The sequence below is a fragment of the Pan paniscus genome, chromosome 2 (assembly GCF_029289425.2).
Source record: "Pan paniscus chromosome 2, NHGRI_mPanPan1-v2.0_pri, whole genome shotgun sequence".
NCBI classification, from domain to species: domain Eukaryota; kingdom Metazoa; phylum Chordata; class Mammalia; order Primates; family Hominidae; genus Pan; species Pan paniscus.
In genome coordinates, this window is record NC_085926.1 from 27,040,135 (window position 1) to 27,053,918 (window position 13,784).

Sequence of the window (13,784 nt, forward strand, 5' to 3'; positions counted from 1 at the left end):
TATATGTATGGGAAGAGAGGGAAAACTAATGATGGAGGACAGAGAGAAGACAGTTCCCTGGAGCAGCATATTTGAATTAATGAGAAGAGATGTATCTAGTAGATAAGGAAGGGGTTGGTTTTAAGAGGAAGGCTGGTTTGACCCTGGGAGCAGGAGGATAGGTAGAGTGATGGGCACTGATGCAAGAATTTAGGAAGATATGCTAGCGAAAACTGGTGAACATTCTCTTCTGGTTGTTTCTGGTTGCTTAGTGAAAGAGTAAGCAAGGTCATCAGCAAAGATTGGGGGTGGGGGAGAAGGTATTACAAGTTTGAAAAGAATGAAATTAAGTGATGATAAAAATCAAATAAGGAATAACAGGAGGTTATTAGAGTAAAGGGCCTAGAGCAACATAGTGGTACTGCTAGGCTGCACCAAGAACCCATGTGACATTCATAAGACCAGCTAGCAGGTTCTGGCCAGGCTCAGCTACATTGGTAGAAGTGTGGTATAGGGTGAAAGTTTGTTGTAATTAAGGTAGGAGTTTCCCAGATTATAAACTTTAGCATGAATGCAAGGAAGTAATTATAATGATGAACTATAGAATCTTTGTTGGATAGAAATAAGGCTACAGGGGATGTAAGGGATGGTGGAAATTGACAGGATCAATTGACCACAGGACCAATGAGGTGAAGGAAATGTTGAAAATGGGGTGTGTTTAACACCATTCCAAAATTCAATGGCTTAAAACAACTACAATTATTCTTTCTCAGTTAGTTATAGTTCAACCTAAATTGATTCATTTAGGTTGGGCTTGGCTGGGCTTGCCTCCAAGCTGCAAACTAAGCCAGATTTGCTTCACGTGTCCCTCATTCCCCTTAGAATACCAGGCTTGTCTGAGTACTTTTTTTTTCATGGAAACAGCAAACTTATAAGGTGCAAGTCCCATCACACAAGTACATGCCAAACCACTGCTTGCAGCATGTCCTGTTAATATCCATCGGCCAAAATAAGTCACATAGTAGAGAAAACAACAATGAGACTAAGAAGCTATAAGTACAAAGATCCACCCAATTATATGTCACATCCCATCAAGTTGGCAGTCTCAGGAAGTTGCACACATTATTTTTGCCTAGGGTCAACCCGCCCTTAGAATGAGTGTTGAAATGGAAAACATTCCCCTTGGAAACTGCGCCAAGCTTGAGAATTCTCAGGTATTTTTTATATTACTTCTCTGTATATAACATAATGACTTCCCTGCCCAGTAAGAAATCCTAGATTGACAGCTGTGACTTTTCTAAGAATAATATATGTAGAACAAAGGAAAGGAAAAGCAACTGGGCCCTGGAACCCAAATCCAGAACATGACATCATAGTCAGGAGGGAATGTGTGTGTGTGTGCAGAGCAGCAGCCCATGCAGGGATGCACTGCATATCCCTTGAGGTGCCACTCACAAAGATTACTGTGCAAATGGAGCCTCTGACAAGGATGCACTCACAGTTTCCCTGAATATGGGTGGGGAATAAATAGGGTTTCTAGGAAAAGTAAACATAAACTGCAGCCTATTCTTCTTTCCCATGAGACCACCTCGTGTATAACCAGCATAGTGCTTCACAACAGTAGTTATAATAATGCCTGCAAGTGACACCAGTAGGTCACTTTCAGCTTGCATAAAGTTTTTCAGTCCATTACTGTATTTTTTCCTTATAATAACCATTTTAGTGATGAAAAACAAAGTTAGGGGTAGGAAGATGGGAAAACAAAGCAAATAGTAGCAGAGCTGGGACTAAATGCAGGCCTGTATATTTCCAAAGCCCAAGCACTTACCGGTATGCCATGATTTCTTCAACAGCCTCTCTGCATTTTAATGAAAATTCACCAACAAACACTGACAACTTAACCAAATAGGCCAAGTACCCTGGGCAAGCTCCTATCTCAAGGCCGGAAAGCAGTGGAGCTCAGACAAGAAGTAGCCTGGACAGCTTTCCTACCTTTCGGCTTGCCTACTCCCCTCTCCCGGGAAATGCACTCAGACAAGCAACTACATCTGTAGCAGCAATCACATGGTTAACCCAGTGACAGCTGCTGTAATACATTCCCAACTCATCAAAGTTCCTAACAAACAGTTTGTCTGCAAGAATTCAAGAAGAAGCATGTATGTTCTTTAGGCAAAGGACTTTTTTATAAAAGCAAGAAAAGAAATGATTCCTCAAGTAGATCCTAATGAAATAAGACGTCTCTCAGTGTATATGGGTTTTTTTTTTTTTTAAAGAAAAAGAAGGTTCTCTCTAGTCTAAATAAACCTTGATGGCTCCCCAGAAGTTACGGCAGCCTGTTGAATAAACAGACAGCATTTACATTAACATTTCTTTAGTTCTGTTTGCATGCAGTGGTTTTTCTTACTAAAAATAAAAAACAATTCCGGCGCCATGATGCAATCCTTGGCTTCAGGAGCCTATGCTTCCTTTATTCTGTCAACTGGATTTTAGAGAGAAATTGGTATAAGTAAAGGTGGACTTAGGTCCACCTAAAGAAGCACTTCTCAAACTTTAACATGCATAATAATTACCTGGGAGGGGGTCTTAAAATGCAGATTTTGATTCTGATTCCGTAGGTCTGGAGTACAGCCCAAAGTTCCGCGTTTCTAACAAGCTCACAGGTGATGCCATTGCTGCTGATCCGTGGACCTAACTAGGAGTAGCAATCATCTAAAATTTAGACTCTAGTGGATTCCACATGGGTGTTCTTCAGGATAGGCCCTTATTTCTGGAGTCTTCTCTTTCTTTCCACTTTCATGCACATTGTTAGAGTCTACTCTCACCAATGCACTAGCAATTCCAAAATCTTCGTATCCAGTCCAAAACTTGGACTCTTCACCTGGGTGTCTCTCAACTTGACAGGCCCAAAATTGTGCCCATCATCCTCCTCACCACCTCTTATATTTGCACTCTTGTTTGTTATTGTCTAATGTCCAATGGAACCACCACCCATATAAATGTTCAAGCCACACATTCATAAATCAACCCAAATTCCTTCCTTTACTTCTTTTTCATCACTTCAAATTTATTAAGGTATCATTTATGTATTACAGAATGCACCTATTTGAAGAGTTTATACTTCAGTAAATTTTGACAGCCGTATACATTTATGTTACCACACCACAATCAAAACATAGAAGATGGTCATCGTTCCAAAAGATTATCTCAATCCCATCCCATCCAAGGCCCCTAATAACCACTAATCTATTTTCTTTCACCATAGTTTTGCCTTTTCTAGAATTTCATGTAAATGGACTCTTGTGTCTGGCTTCTTTCACTTAGCACAATGCTTTTGAGATTTGCCTGGGCATGCATCAGTAGTTCAGTCATTTATATTGCTGTATAGCATTTCATTATATAAATTCTCTTACTTAGTCTCTGACTGGCTGGGAAGTCACCTTTTCCACTGGCGTGGAAGAGAAAAAAGCCAACAGAACTTGTCCCACTAGGATTAAGTGCAGTGCCAGGTTATCCCAAACAGAGAAAAGAAAGCCGAGCTTATATACAAAATCAACTAGGTTTTTTCAAGCAGAATCTTTGATATTATTAATATTAAGTGTATACATACATATATTATTATTAGGTATATATAAAGATTATTAATATTAGGTGTATATAACACATATACACCTAATATAATTAATATTAATAATATTAAAGATTATATTTGCCTTCGAGTAAATATATGTAAACACATATGTTTTAGGGCCATAAGAAGTGGTTAACAAGTGAAGATACCAGATAAATGTCCCCCACTCTTTTCTGTTTTACATTTTAGCTTTTCTCTCTGCATTGTGAAAAGAGATGGAGGCTACTTTAGACAAAATGCCCAGCATATATCAGGTTATGAAGGGGGTCCTGAGGAACTTAGGGCTTAGACCTAGTGCTATATAGCAGAAGCATAGCAGACTGCTTCAGGCCCTGGCTAAAGAGAAACCTGAAACAGAAATAACTTAACTTGCCACATTCCATCCATGGCAGCCTCCATCACCGGAGAAGAGGCAGCTACCAAACCCTGGGCTATTAAAGGCTGGATTTGATTATTTACTCTTGGTGTCATGACAAACTCATAAAAGATATAACACAAGCCCCCCAATCAAACCACACTGGTTATCTCCAAGCTGGCTCCACAGGCTGACTTTTGAATGAAGGTGTTTTTATAAGGATGTGGTGTACGCTGAGCCGAAGGACAAAACCATTGGAAGATAGATCATCTCTCAGTCCTTGTTTTCAGCAATTGCTAGGGCTGCAAATTTGGAGCTCGATAATGGAGTGTGCCCCACTGCCAAGTTCCATTAGATGGTCTGTGTGGTCTTGAAGTCTCAGGCTCTGTGAGTATAGCTTTGTAGATGATAGGCAAGAGAAACTATGGAAAGGGCAACCCCTCTGTATCAGCTGTTATCACAATAATAAGAGCTCCTCTATGTAGAAGTGGAAAAAATATGGGAATGGCTACCAAAATCCCTTTGGAAGACTGAAAAATCCTTTAATCTAGTAATTTTTAATCTTCAGACTATTTCTTAACGGGATGTAAAGATATAAGCAATGATAATGATGTTAGAGCCTAGTGTTCCATGCAATGGGAAACAACCTAAATGTTATTTAAGACAGGAAATAACCCAAATGTCTCTCAACAAGGACTGATTAAACAAATAATTATATGATGATGCAATGAAATGTTGCTCAACTATTAAAACATAATAATGTAGATCAAGGGTTAGAAACATTTTCTGCAAAGGGCCAATAGTAAATATTTTAGCCTTCATGGGTAAGGTTATCTCTGTTGCAGCTATTCATCTCTGCCATTCTAGCTCAAAAGCAGCCAGATATCATACATAAATGAATAGACATGGCTGTGTTCCATTTGAACTTTATTTACAAAAACAGGCATTGGTCAGGATTTGGCCCTTGGACCATCATTTGCTGAAACCTGGTATAGATGATGTTCTCCTTGACATATAAAGATGCCCACATTATATTGATTAGTGAAAAAAAATCACATTAGGAAGCATATGGTATCCTTAAAGAATAATAACAACATATAAGCCTGGAAAAAGTCCTAAATGGCAGGGTTGTGTTTTACATTTTTTCTTCTTTGTGCATGTATTCTTTTCCTTCCCAGGGGAAGGGGAATATAGAACAGAAAATGGGTTTTAACTTTAAAAAAAAAGTGATTGTACCAGAGAAAGAAGTTGTCCTAATGTAGAGATAACAATGGCACTCTTATTAAATAAAATCTTCCAGTATTTTGCCACTGTCAATCAACTCAGAAGCTGAAAATACCACATTGTCACCAGCCACAGTAAAAAGCTAAATTGCATTCATGGAACAAGTCCAACTCAAGCCATTTTTTAATTCAAGTATGACTTTTTCAATTTATCCTTCCAAATTCAGCCTGAGGGCTCCCCCCAATCTGTGATTCTTTCACTAGTCTGAAGTGGTGTGACATTTGACAAGTTTTTGACCCTGCAGAGTGAAGCCTTAGAATTCTTCTCTCTGAGCCCTTTCTGCAATAAAAGCTCACAATTTGGTGACTCTTTGTGGAGGGACCTTTAACTGTTGACAGAGAGTAGTTTCTGCCCCAGGATGCCTATTAAAGTTATAATGGTTATCACAGTTAGGACGTTGAAACTGTGGTCAGCTGCTGCCTATTCAGGAAGTTGTTGTGTGTCGTGGGTTGTTTCCTAAAGCCTGTTCCATTGTGGTCATGGGACGTGCGCATTTTCTATTCATAACCTCAGCTAAGCTCAAGTTGACAGCAGTTTAAATTGAAATGGTGTGCCAGCTGAACAAGAACTATACTTTTCTCACTTGCTATCTAAGTTGGAAAGAGAGTCCACTCCAGAGAGAACAAATGAAATTTAATATATTATGGGGTTGGACTTAGGAGCAAAGCCAAAGTTGTTTAAGGTGATGTTCTCTTAACATAAAATTTGACTTTCAAAGATATAGCTCCAACTCGACATATCTGAGGAACAAGAAGTCTCTACAATTCCTGTCTGGGACTATGGAGTCTATGGTCTAGACAAGAAAGCAGCAAAGAGAGGCATTTGGCAGAGAGGCGGGGAGATAACTAATGCATGAGCATTCCATCATTTCCAGTGAGTTTTTGTTAAGGGAAAATTGTTCATTAAATGGAGAGCCAGAGTTCTGGGGTAGGAATGACAGCCCTAACATTTTCAGCAGGCATTTTTATCCCCCATCTCCTGATCCCAGCCTCTTCTTTGGGCCTCTTGGGGACCTCTAATGAGCAAGATTCCTATTATCAAAAGAGAACGGGCTCCCAGCTGACCTTTGTGAAATAATTTACCTTTTACCTGCTGTGTTCCTTCTTTAGAGAACAAACCACACCACACATTATGCTGTGAGCTAAAAATGGAACTTTCTGAGAGTACAACAGAGTGTTTGCTTTGTCCAGTAAGAAATCTGTGTTGGCAAAGAAATCAAGCCAGAAACATTCAGCAGAAAAAAAAAAAAAATAGGGGGAAGAGGTTTTGTCTCTAGTGTGGTATTCTAGTACTTCCTCTTTTCACCTGTTTTGAGTTTCTGTGGCATTGTTGAGAATCTACACAGACACGAAATGCCATAAAAGGTCTTGATATCCAGTAGGGTTGGGGATGTACATTCCTTGTTATAACAAAATTGCCAGTAATTGGGCATTGTGTGTGTATGTGACTACAAAGCCATGCTTCTGTTGAGAACACTGAAGAACTATGGGTGTGGTTCAAAAAGAACAGGCTTTAACAGGCAATTGGAATGCTAGTCTGAAGTTGGCTCTCTTATTCCCTTAGCAAGAGGCAGGGGAAATGGGTCAAAGGCCATTGGGATGGGTAATGAGGGGACAACACCAGGGAAGACTCATTGGCAAAGGCTAAAGCATTTGACCCATTAACTGTCATTTACCAGTAACTCCATCAACATTATACTTCTCTTTTCTATCTAAACTGAAATGATTATTCAAAGCTTTTATTCAGATTTTCATTCATTTAATGTTCAACAAACACTTCCTGAGTTTCTATAGTCCTTGCTACCCAAATTCTGGTTCATAAAACATCAGCATGCACATCATCTGGGAGCGTGTTAAAATGCAGAATCTCAGGCCCAATCCCAGCCCTACTGAATCAGAATATGCATTTTAATAAGGTCCACAGGAATTTGTATACATACTCAAGTTTCAGAAGCACTAAATTATGTGATTGATATTCATTGTATGAATAAATGAGTGAATGAACACCATTAGTTCACTAGAGGCTCCCCATCAGGATAGTCCAGTTTTGCTGTGTTTACATAGGAGAATTCCCACCCCAACTCACCAACATCCCCCAGTGCCATAGATCATGTAAGTAGGCTTGGTGCCATTTTACACTGGGACCTCAGAAACACATGGGTACAGAATTGAGGTGAGTGAACAGGAAAAGTGCGACCTTTGTGAACTGAAAGAGTGAGGGTTGCTGCTCAAATTTCATGTTGAAAACTTGGGCTTGATCTGGGTGAGCCATTTGCAAGGAGTTACAGCAGGCTAGGTTTTAGATTCTAGAAGGTAAGTTTGTTTTGGATTCAACCAAATGGGTTGGAGTCAAAGGCCAGACCAGGATTTGGGTTACAATCAGGCAGGTAACCCCTGAAAGAAGGTTAGAGGACAGGCTAACACAGGGACCTATGTGGATGTTCAGGGATCTGTGTGACATACCTGACTTAGCCCAGCAGGAGTAATGCAAGATCTTAACAGTTGCAAGAGGTGGGAGAAGTTTTGTGTGGCTCTGAGTTGGCCAGCAATATACTGCTGGCTGCCCTAATTAAGATGGGCCCAAAGTTTGAAGGACTGAGCCTGTAGGTTAGTAATCGATGGTGCAGACTGAGGAGAGGAGTTTAGAGAAAAGCTGGAGCATGCTTTCACCCAGAAGGAGGAGGGTGGTGAAGAGAAATAATGGCATCCCTGCACAGAAACAACATCCCTTTTGAGCTGAGTTTTGTAAAACTGAAAAACAGGGAGTTAACAGGTGTTACTGCAGCAAAGCTGGAAACTGACCACAGGGCATTTGCATATTCTTGCAGCTCGTTTAGTGTTACTATTCTGTCCACCCTTACTCAGTGGGCTCTGTGACAAATGAAACACAAGAGCTATGCGGATATTATCCTTTTTTCCCCAGACTTCCTAGCCTGCCTTGATTATGCTTCTCTGCTGATATGTTTTGCTTAAGCAATGGTTTATCTCAGTTCTTTTAAGCTAACTGAGGTGATGGAAGAGGAAGGCAGGAGCAATTGGTCAGGAGTCCCAGCCAATGATCAGATACAAATGCTTTCTTGTAAGACTAAGCCAAGTTCATAAACATCTGCTTTTCATCTACCAAAAACCTAGTTCCTCATTATCCTTAGACTCATCATTTCCCCCAACAGCATCCTCACAGTGTTGTTCCTTCCCACTCTCAAACCATGGTGTTCCAGGGCTCCTCCGATCTGGGCTCCAGGGATGGACACTGCATTCCCTTGGCCAGTGATTGGCTCAGGTTTGGCCCATGACACAGGCAATTGGCATATCCCATTATACCATCTTCTCCCAGCTAAAGCACTGAGTCTGTTACTCACTTTGGCCTATTAAGACTTGATTCTGGAACTTCTGTCAAACTGATAAGGGAATCTTCTGATGGCCTGGAAAGGGTTTCATCTCAGTGTTCCTGGGAACTATCGTGGGAAGAAGGGAACCTACTTGAGAGTAAGGCCATGATGGAGGAGAGCAAAGGCCAAAAATGAAGCAGAAAGAGGCAGGGGACAGTAGAAAGAGAGAGAGAGAGACCTGTTGATATCTTCTCGCATTTAGCAATGCCTTAAGCTTGTCCTTTTGTGGACAATTATCATTTCAATTATAAAAGCCAATAAATTCCCTTTTACTTATTGAACCAGTTGGCATTCTATCTCTTGCAACTAAGAATTGAACAGGATGCTAGAGTATCAGCAGTCCTCTGACACTGTCGCACTGAAACAGACATCTTCAGAGCTGGACGTCGGCAACAGAGGAGGCAATGCTGGCTGGGTCATTTTTTAAATGAGGAAAATAAGACCAAAAAAGTCAGCAAGTGCATTCCCTCATCTTTGGGAAATTACAGCTTAATAAAACTAATTGTTTCTATTTATTTGTTTCTTTGATCAGCACATTGAACTTACCATTTCTCATGTTAGTCACCACCTTTAATTTACATTTAATCATATGATAATACAATAGAAAGCACTACTATCTTAGAAAACTGAGGTTCAGAGTGGTTTAAGTCATTCACCTTAGGTCAAACGGCCAGTATATCTCTCACTTTGTCTCTGAAAGGAAATGCTTCAGTCCATTGACTTTTTTTCTTTCAGTCCATTGAGTTTAAGAGTCAAAATGCCTGACTGATTCTTGAGCCACTTAATTAGTAATATTACTTGAGCTCTCATTATATATCAAGAGTTGACATGAGCAGAGTTACCAAAGCACTTTGTGGAAAGTTGGGTCCAAATGAAAACATAAAAAAGCCTGGGTTGTGAGTAGTCTGGGGAGGCTCAGGCTCCAGTAGTAAAATAATTATTTAAATGCTATGTAGGCACCAGGTGCGGTGGCTCAAGCCTGTAATCCCAGCACTTTGGGAGGCCGAGGCGGGTGGATCGCCTGATGTTAGGAGTTTGAGACCAGCCTGGCCAACATGGTGAAACCCCATCTCTACTAAAAATACAAAAATTAGCCAGGTGTGGTGATGGGTGCCTGTAATCCCAGCTACTCGGGAGGCTGAGGCAGGAGAATCACTTGAACCAGGGAGGTAGAGATTGCAGTGAGCCGAGATTGCATGCACTCCAGCCTGGGCAACAAGAGTGAAACTCTGTCTCAAAAAAAAAAAAAAAAAAAAAAAAAAAAAAAAAATCCTATGTAGGCTACATTTCTGCTTTTGAAAAGAATTAATAGAGCATTTTTTCCTTACAACTATTTATAATCGTACGCATCAATGACACGCACAAAACGGCCACTAAGAGTAAGAGGCAAAGCAATAAGGCCCATATAGAATGTTTAAATCCCATAATTTTAATAATCTTATCTCTATGATATAAACAGGGTTTTGCTTAGTGTAAATGGGGAAAAAAAGCATGGGTATTGGAGCAATGTAAAATCTAGGTTTTTTTCCTTGCATTCTGCCTTTTTTTGTTTTTTACAACTAGCTGTTGTCTTCTTAATGCCTCTGAACCTCAGTTTTAAAAATATCTACAATAGTGTTAGTTATAACCCTTCAGAGTGGCTGTTATAATGAATAAATAAGGTGCCTTGCACAGTGCGTATCACATAGTAACCATTCAACACATCTCTCCCTCTCCAGGGGAAGGTAAGAAGACTGATTTTCTGGTGAGAATTTTAGAAATTATCCTCATGAACACAGGGTCCCCTGTAAATCTAGCACTCCTTTAAATTGATTCAATTAACCTCTAAGTGAACAGAACTTCTGATTTAAATATTAAGTTATTTGTCAAACTCTTATTTGTGTGTTTGTTTTTAAAACTCTATATAGCTCCATAAAGCTTTTTAAATACTAGTTAAAGATGAAAGCAGAATTTTATTTTAAAGTTAGCAATTCATCTGTATTGTTTCTGAGGGAAATAAAATTAAAATGATTGTTCTATAAATACTCCTGAGACTGGGTTATGAAATCTACAGGAGAAAACTGAGAAACAAAGTTTCCATGACATTTCATATCTCTTAAAGTATGAAATACACATTAAAATATTAAAAATGTAGAAAAGAAGACAAGCTGTAATATTAAACAATATAAACAGTATTGACTCTTGAAGTCATTGTGTTATGTAGACAGAGAGAGATATTTTTCCTATTAGAAACAGAGTTAGACAGAGATAATATATGAAGAAATGCACCCCAAATTCTAAAATGAAGAAAAAGGGGGAAAAGAAAGAAAGACTTGAGTAGTGATTTGGAAATGTGGCCAACATGAATCTTCATGCTACCTCAATTATCCAATGACAATGGCAACCAGTAGGAAATGGTTACCTCAGTTATCCAATGACAATGGTAACCAGTAGGAAATGGTTACCAATGCAAGGAAGATTATGTCCTCCTTGAAGTGTGGGGTGGGGTGTGTATGCGTGCGTGTGTTTCTGTGTGTGTGTGTGTGTGTGTGTGTGTGTATGTTGTGTAGGAAGCAGGGGCAGGAAGGACAAGCATAGGAAGTAGAAGAGGCCAAAGGAATTTTAGCGGCAATTCTCCCACTTACTCATATCCGGAACAAAGAACACGGCCAAGTGAGAAAGCTCTTCCTCCTCACGCATGCACTTTAGGGGCAAGCAGATTTGGAATAATAACCGTGACTTTGGAATAATCTTCCCAAACTGGAGCACCTATTGTCAAATGTTAATGGCCCTACTGACAAGAACCAACCAGGCAGTTGAGATCAACAAACATGGGATATGACAACCTTCGCTGTCATGAAAAATATTTCCAATGAAAATAGTTCCTAATGTGTGACTGATCAAAGATGGTAAGCATTTGCGTAGAATTAAGTCATTTCTTATATATTTCATACTAAAAGTTAAATGTTTGTCATGAGAATTATTTTCCTGGAAAGACAGGTGATAAAATCATCTAAAAAGTTCATAGTGGAGTTAATAATCATAATTCAAAAGCATTTTAGAAATAAATTAGCAGGTGCCAAGACACTCATTACTTTGGTTGCGGTTATTTGGAAGAAAAAAAAACACTCTCGGGAGAATTGGTGAAGGACCTAAGAGAAAAGCATTCCATCTGTCTTAGAGACCAAATGAGTGTCAGCCAGCCTTTTCTTCTATCACAGACAACATGGAGGTTCCCCAAATCTGAGATGACTTTGTGGTGAATGGAAGCCAGGCAAGACCATACCTGTTTTAGGGGTCTCCCCAGTTCCTGTGACATCTTTTTTTGGAATTCTGACCCCACCTTGATCTATAGTATAACAATGAAATCACAGAGAGAGGCAGCCCCACTCCCTAAGGACAGGAAGGAAGAGCCCCCAAACCATGTGAGGAGGCTGGGGAGATGTTGTGGACTGTGACTCTATCCTTTAATTATGCCGCAGAGCTCTGCCATCCCACTGACAGCCACACCTAACTGCTGACTGGGATAGGAAGAGGAGGAGGCAGGGGTGTGGTCACTGCTATTGACCACTATGCCTACTTTCATCTCTGCTTAATAGTGACGCTATTGCAGGATGCACCCCAGTAGCACCAATCAATGAATTATTTCCTTTCACATGTGTATCATGAAGAGGTTGCCAATCCACACTCTTTGACACAGATATTTTGGGCTAATACTGATTAGGTTGTTCATGTTCCGAAGATGCTTCAGATGCGGTTCCTCAGAAGTGCACCCTTGGATGGATTTGTCAGGAAGTATGCCAGGAAAACCGATAAGTGAAGTCAGATCAGGACAGGAAGGAAGCCCAGCCAGGGATGCCTCATTAGGTTCAGTCCAACAAAGGGTGCCTTTGGCTCGGTTCTGCAGGGAAACTGTGAGAGCGAAGAGTACAACTCAGAGCTGTCCTAATCAGGAGTGAGGGTGCTGGAGGATTGGTTCCCATGCACCTCTTTCTCATGGGATAGGGGCAGCCTCTGCAGGCCGTTACTATTGCCGGCAGGAAATGCTGGTTCCACCAACCTGAGGACAGTTCTCATCAAAGACAGGCAAGGCTCTGTGGCTCACACCTGTAATCCCAGCACTTTGGGAGGCCGAGGCGGGCGGATCACTTGGGGTCAGGAGTTTGAGACCAGCATGACCAACATGGTGAAACCCCGTCTCTACTAAAAATATAAAAATTAGCCAAATGTGGTGGCACGCACCTGTAATCCCATCTACTTGGGAGGCTGAGGCAAGAGAGTTGCTTGAACCCAGGAGGCAGAGGCTGCAGTGAACCGAGATTGTGCCACTGCATTCCAGCCTGGGCGACAGAGCAAGACCCGGTCTCAAAAAAAAGAAAAAACAACAAAAAAAAAGACAAACAGATGCAGGCTGTTGAAAAAGGAGCTGTACCAGGAGGCCAGTACACCAAGCACTGGGTAAGTCTGCTCTAGGCTGACATTGCACTTGAATTCCTTGCCACTATTATAGTGTTTAATTCTTGTGTCAAGCCTATGCTTAACAACTTTTTAAAGTGGAATCTACTATTTTCTTCATGATATAGATGTGAAAGCTAAGCATTAGAAAAGTTAAGTCCTTGGTCAGAAGTTATACAAGTAGAATATCATGGAGCTGGCATTCAGATCCAAGTCTATGTGTGTTCAGGGCCTAAATTCTTAATGATGCTTGCTTATTATATTATGTGCAAATAAACTTAGGAAATTCTAGCCTTTAAGTGATTTGTTTCTTGATCCTTGAACAATGTACAATATAAGTACCTATATACTTATGAAAATTACAAGTATTTTCCTGAGTTATATAAACAACTTTTTGGCACATCCCAAAGATGGTTAAAATGTCTGTGACAAACAGCATGGCTCAAGAGATTAAAAAAACAAGTGTATGTACAAAATATATTTATGATATTTTAGTCTTTCTAGTGTGATGGCAAATTAAATCTGCATTATAGAAGCAGCATCATATAAAAAGTAAAATGAATATAAAATTATATGCTCAATCTTGAGAAGAGAGACAGAATCTTTAAATTTGGGAGACTTGGGAGACATTTTCCTTTATTCATGGCTTATAAGGGTTTTCTTTTAAGATTGTAGTTTGTAGTTATATCAAACTATACTCTATAATTCATTTATTT